At 34.0% G+C, this 7,171-nt stretch overlaps 1 long non-coding RNA gene across 1 annotated transcript; it reads right to left on the reverse strand.

Moving 5' to 3' along the window:
- Positions 1–1,075: 1,075 nt before the first annotated feature.
- LOC110446019 lies at positions 1,076–2,366 on the reverse strand. The gene is made up of 2 exons (XR_002462422.1): positions 2,222–2,366; positions 1,076–1,189 (listed from the first exon to the last, which is right to left on the reverse strand). It is a non-coding gene; the product is annotated as an uncharacterized LOC110446019 (long non-coding RNA).
- Positions 2,367–7,171: the final 4,805 nt, after the last annotated feature.

The raw sequence follows: 7,171 nt of genomic DNA on the forward strand, positions 1-7,171 counted from the left end.
ATGCGGTTTCAAGTTTGTAATAGCTTTTGCATGTAGTATTACTTAAAACATATTATCACATACCTATGTAATCTTACAATGAATACAAGTAATACAACAATTTTCTGTTGACGTTTTCTGTCGGTTTGTATCACCATACTAGCCGGAACTACTTTTTATGGGAATCCCCTGGTAATGGCGAACTGAAAAGTTCCCGGTATTTGCAAAAAATATCAAAGTTTATAAAATCTTTATATTGATCTCTACAAAATACAGGAGGTATGTGATAAAGGAAGACCACACACTTGTATTTTTCTAACGAATCAGAAAGCACTCATTTATTGTGCGATAAGAAAAACACAAGTGTGGTCTTACATATTAACCTAATGAACGGGCATGAAACAAATTCATATAAAACTCGTGTATAACACCATGCTGATCAATCAACGGGAGGTAACTCTATAGTATATAGTATCTGAAACAGAGCAGGCTGCGTAAAATAATAAATCATTGGCTAAAAGTTAATGCATTTTGAAGGTGTTTTTTTTTTTTTATATTCTGCGTCGTTTTTGGTATTGTTGGTTATATCGGCTTACTTGGTTTGTTTTACGCCCTCGCCCTTACCTCGAAAGCATTCGTGTGCATCACACAGTCTATTCAAGTACTGAGTGGAGAATTAAAAGTACGTGATATTGTTATGATTGTGACGGCTACAGATCAAGAAATCGGTACGAGAGATTGTGATACGTTAGTTTTGCGGCTCTAAACAAGAACGAGAAGTGTAATGTTACCAAGCAAACTTGTGACAACAGGTGCTACATAAGGAACAGGAAACTCTATTCCCTCCAGTTTTCACCTGGTTTGTCTTTTTCGTTTTGTAAGTGGGGCTGATGCTCTTTCATTTTATTTTTTACCTCTGACAATGTTGCTGTCTCTTTGAAGCCTGGAAGCCATCTTGTGATGAAACCAGGTGTTTTGGACTTCCTACACGACATGTGCCTACACGACATGTGGCACATTCATAATTTGTGTTACATCCATAAAAGAACGGGCTTTTTTCAACCAGTCCTTTTAAGTACGACAAAAAATACCATTACAAGAACAATTACATAATCATTTATTTCCAATAGCGACCTTAACGAGGATTAAAAGAGAACACAAATATAAGCAAGGCACATGTAAAAGAGCCAACGACCACAGCTGAACGTATCTGTAAAGAGAACAAAATGTAGCCGTCAATATCCTCTGCTCTAGATCTCCCATGTTGAAATGAGAACAATTATGTTATTGTTTACAAGCATAAGTGATATGTAATTTGCAATGTGTCACTTTTCTTTGCAGTTTTTGGGATGTGATCCAGGCAAACAATTATGAAACATCACGTACAAATTTTGCACCGTTTGTACCCCTACACAGTGCGCTTGGATCGTGAGTGAAATAAGAGATACAATCTGTCACTATTTTTTTAAATATATACGGGTGGTACTCAGGCAAGGTACGCAAATATTCATGTTTCGGTACCTTTTCTATTAACATTTTGTATTTCTCAAGTCGAAAGTTAAAATATCACATTTGAGACCTTTTAAAAGGATATGCTCTGTGAAAGATTGTACATGGACGGTCAGAACCGGCTGCTTATCCTCTGCTAACGAATGTTGAGCGGGAGATAAAAGTGTGTTTTTGTCGCCCCATAAAAGAAATATAAAGTTTAAAGCATTTCACGTTTTTAAGACATTCATTCGAACTAATTAGTCTGCATGTGAAAGTGTTTACATTTTTCCTTCAAATAAACAATAGCTGACTTTTCAGATACAATCTCATGATATGTCTGGAAATTTTGCTAGAAGTAGCTGACCTACTGTAAATTCGTTAAATTTGCGAGATAATTATTATCGTATGAAGGCATCAGGAAAATCGAACGCGGATGAAATGTTAATGCGAATAAGTATGTTATCGGTCGTCTTACAATTAATATTCTCGGGGAATAAGTCATTTGATTTGCGGTCACAAAAATGTGTCCTTCCTTTTGTCTAGCAATGTGCAGTATTTAAACAAAACACTTTGTTTTTTCACATAGTTTCTTTATATTTCGAATAGGAATAATTATCCCGAAAACACGATAATACAACATTGATGATTTCATTTTTATCATTATTTCATAATAAAAATAATAAAAAAATAATGTGTATATACAGCATTCGTCTGTACATCAGTTGTTGTGCTATCTTAAATGTATACTTACAGTATTCAGTCATCGAATAAATCGTCGTAAAATTCTCTCATCATGTATCGTTGGCGCATTGCTCTGAATGATCGAGGAAATCCATAGTCGTAGTCGTAGTAACCATAACGTGGGTAGTCTGCCTCGCCTAGGGCGGCGTACATCACCATAACAACCAACAGGAAGATCAGTTGTTTATACGCCATCTTGTGTTGTCCTGTTAGTATCAAGAATACACGTCAATATCGTGTACTGTAAAAATGAAAATTCTTGCGTGCAGAAATGTTCGCGTTATGACTCTCCACCCTGATATGACCATGGCTGCTTCGAGGGCGTTAGCGTTAAAGCGCTAATTTACGCATAAACGCAAAAATTTTCAAACCGCAAAAAAAACTATTTTTACTGTATAAATATAGATCTCACTAGTTGGAAGAGCAAAATATACAGACAATGAAGAGTTTTCATTAGTATAGTATTTTTTTTATAAAGGCCAAGTATTTCCTTTTTCTTCATTAACTACATAATCTGGAAATATATCAACTTTGCCAAGACGGATTTGTTTAATCATACCACAGGCGTTTTCCTATTCGTTTAACAGTCATCAAAAATATTAATATCTCTGTATAACTAAACATGATCTGTAAAAACAATACCCAGACCATATCACTCTAGGTAGCATCCCGTTATACTCTATGGCATCGTTCGCTTTGTACAATTTCCTTCATACTTAATTAAATCTCCTAGCAAGACCAGTCGTTGGAAGTGTTTACTCATGTTTAACACAATCCATTATTTATATCTGATTGATGGTTACTCCATCCAACCCTTCAATGACAGCCGAAACACACAAATCAATCACAAAGGAGTGGTACATTATGCTACTCTTATCTAGCAATGGTTTTTTTTTTAGAATATCTTGTTCGTGATGATTTTCATTCACAAATGGATATAAATTCTTCAATGTGCTTGAATTAGCATTCCCGAGTCTTTCCAATCCAAATAAACCAATAGTACAATTAACCTAGTTATCACAGCTCAAAAACACGTTCAAAGTCATTGGAAACTTGACCGAAGAAAAAGTAAATTCAACTTCTATATAAAATAACTTGACAACACTAGTATGAAATATCATAAAAGAAATCATACATGGCAAAATGAAATAATACGAATAATAGTCTGTACAAAAATTGCCATAAAATCGAAAAAACTCATTTTATTTCTGAAATGTGTGAATACTTCAGACTGATACGAATGAAACTTTATGAAAATCAGAAGAGGAGTCGAGTATACGCTTAAATTATATGCACCAATAGTCGTTATATTTGATGAAATAAGATTATATAAATGTATAGAAATATAAGAAAAATATAATAAACATATATTAGAAGAAAAAAAGAGAAGAAATTCTAAGTATATGAATTCGAACTGATATGTTTTTATGGTTCAATTGATAAAAATAATTTTAAAAAACTGACGAAGTATAAGTTGTATAAAAACAAGTTGTTCTCAAAAAAAATAAAAAAAATACAATATTTAAATAATGAATAGTATTAATAATTTCAACAACATCTAAAACATTAAAATTGACAACAAAGTTACAGAATGTATCAACATACCTGGTGTGTCGCTCGACAGGTGACTGACAACACTTACCTGTGAGGAGCGCTTTATATAATCCCACACGCCTTCATACCTCATCAATCAAATGCGATTGTCCATACATTTACATACGCCATTTCAGTGAAGTTCCAAACTGCTGAATATGTAGATCAGAATGAATGATTCATTGATTCAACTTCATTATGTAATTGTAAAAAAAAAGAAGGAAAAGTGTTTGTGGAGAATACAAATCTGTTTTAGTTTCATGGAATTGATTAGCATTTTAAGGAAACAATCTGATGGATAACAGATATAAAGTCTATGTGTGGGTATTATTGACACATACATCACAATGATGACAATATAATGGTGTAGTTTTCGCCGGTTTTTTCTCTGAATAATTGCCTCGTGATGTCCTCTTAATTACGCAATGAGTGTTTCCAACTGTGTGAGTTAATATGATTAACATTAATAAGGGTTTTATAGGCAAGTTACCCTAAATTTCTACACGTTTTGGAACTTTTTAGTCATTGATTTTAATTCTTTGGACCTTTGTATCACTAATAAGTTCTTAATGAAATAAACGACCATATGATGCAGAAATCACATGTTGACTTTGTTTGGCTCTATGCATCGACATGAAGTTTTTTTTACGTATGCGCTTCCTTTGTCGTATTTCTTTTGGCGGCCTTATATGAGAAAGGTGCTATTTCCTGACCTCAGGTAGGCGGTGTGTACTTCGGGTACGCCGGTTTCCACATCACAGAAACGGCACTGTCTGTAAATGGCCTTAATCTGTTAATCTGACATAACATAATTTAAAAAAGGAAACATCATTTTCCTTCACTGGGATATTATATTTCTAGTGATTATTCAGTCCAATATACACCGAGAAAAGTTTATGATAGTCATTATAAATTGATTTTCCGTGTCTGTCATCATTTTCGTGATGTTAAATACAGCTGATTACAATATACACAATCATATGTTTGTCAGGAGAGGTAATTGGGATGCCCCCTGTGGTGAAGGAAAGACTTACTTTTCCCCGGAGCACATGTTTCTGTCTTTGTTTCTATAGTTTCTACTTTCTAGGAGATCGGGTAGTGATTACATTGTTATATATCGCTGTCTGCTGGGTCCATATCCCTGTCTTATTTGAATCAACTTCTACTATTTTTACTTTTGTTTCGGGTGGTCGGGTGGCGCAGTGGTAACGCATTTGTTTTTCACAAAGGCGGCAGGGAAAAAAATCTGTTTTTTTTGTGTGTGATATGGAGGTCGATGTTTTTTTACTATGCTCATGAGGTTGTGTTGTCACTTCCAAGTTCTCGATGTGAGGACGTCTCCATGACAATCGTTTTTTTTTTCATTTTTGTGACCTAGTTTTATCTATTTTGTGTTCGAATTATAGTTTTTTTTATAAATTTTATTTAGAAATGACACACACAAACTCAGATACAGTTACCTACTATATGAGATATGATTTTACCCGCCCTGATAAACTTTTGCCAAACCGGTCTAAACGCAAAAGGTAAACTAACCTAGTGTTAGAAATGATAAAGTGATAGACTTCAGTTTGAGCATAAAAATGAATTGATTGCTATAGATTTGTGCTATATATTGCATTGTAAGAAATAAAGATGAACTTGTTATTATCATACGATTTTCTACTGAAATTCGTTATTTTGAAATGTAACAAACGTAAAGATGTACTGACCTAAAATGATAGTATGACTCCCCCTAATAAACATCACAAGGAAACGTGACAAATGTCAAGATGAACTGACCTGAAATGATGGTACAAATTTCCCCCTGATTTACTTTACACTGAAATGTATCCACAGTTTAAGATGGACTGCTTTGTTGTGACATTATTGTTTTCGCTGATGATAAAATGGATTAAGATACGTAATACAAATGAACGACGAGTTACAGGTAATACAAAACAGGGTCAGAGAGTATAGGGTGAACAAACAATGACATTAGTTATTCACACCTCGGCGCGCTGTTACTGACATGCATCATACTGAAGGATTTCCCCCTACTCATTGCGGTACGTTGTGACATATACGTTAACGTAAACACATAAGATCTAAATCAAACAAAAGATAAATACCTTTCATTGAAATATTTATCCCTTTGTCGCCCGATATGTCTGCAGTAAAAATATTACACGAACAAATGAGCGTTTTATAACTGCAGTGTTGGGTTTGACACTACAATATGCATACCTGATGAATAATAACCTTATGGAAATACACACTGTACGATTTTATTGATATTTAATAGCACATGCTATGTAAAGTTCAGATAATTGTAGCGGTTTTTACTTCTTGAAAATGTAGATGTACGTTTGATACTTAAATACTAATCGATAATAGTGTAATAATAATAAAAGTTTCGGAAATTAATAGTTCACATCGTGAAATTGAATCCGAATTGTAAATGATAAATATGTGTGAAAATATTATATTTTTTATCTGTCCGTAGAGGTATATATATTGTCCAAGGGGAAAACATACTTCCCCCACATTCACCAATAATTTCCAGATTGGATTTCGTCATTTTTCTTGTATTCTGTTTCACAATGCGAACAGTAAGCAAGCTTAATGGTTTCCCCCTATTTGTGAGCTCCCGATCCCTTTTCCTTCTCTTACGGTAAAGTCTAATCACCACTCCATCTGTACGGTGATCAATCTAGTATCAATCTAGTACTACAAGACAGAACATATAACAGTCGTTCACATTAGTGACAAACATATTTTTTCCGCCAATAAGTCATTATCTCCATCTGCTCTGTTTCCAAGGAAATCCAGGTACTGGACTTTCCATCCGCATTTTTTCTACTTTCCTACTTATAGCTTTACTGTCTGACTTCTTAAAGCACCATTTTTCTTTTCTTTGTTACGTTTGCAGTTTTAATTTTAGTAACTGCTTTCCATAACCAATCTTCGAAATTCCAGGGGGTAACACACACTCTTATGTCGTCTGCAGCTCTGGAATATAAGGTGACGAAATCAAATTTGCAACCATTGTGGATGTTACAAATAGACTAGTTTGATCCTTTTGTAGATCGAAAGCATCGCGCAGCAGCGTAATGGTAAAATCGGCAGGCTTTAAAGTTGGATTTCTACATATTTTGGAACATCTTAAGACTTTTGATTTTCATTCTCTTGACCTCAGTGGATAAACCTGCAATAAGGTGCAGTTTACTTTGTTTGGCATCTTTGCATCTACAAAGTAATTTTGTATATCTAGTAATTATTTTATGACATTTTTTTGTTTCGTTTATACCATTCTAAATACAAAAAGGAACTGTTCATTGTTCATACAATTGTTAATATGATGTTACATTATATAATTCCTAGCTCA

This window comes from Mizuhopecten yessoensis, unplaced genomic scaffold (genome assembly GCF_002113885.1).
Source record: "Mizuhopecten yessoensis strain PY_sf001 unplaced genomic scaffold, ASM211388v2 scaffold283, whole genome shotgun sequence".
NCBI lineage: Eukaryota > Metazoa > Mollusca > Bivalvia > Pectinida > Pectinidae > Mizuhopecten > Mizuhopecten yessoensis.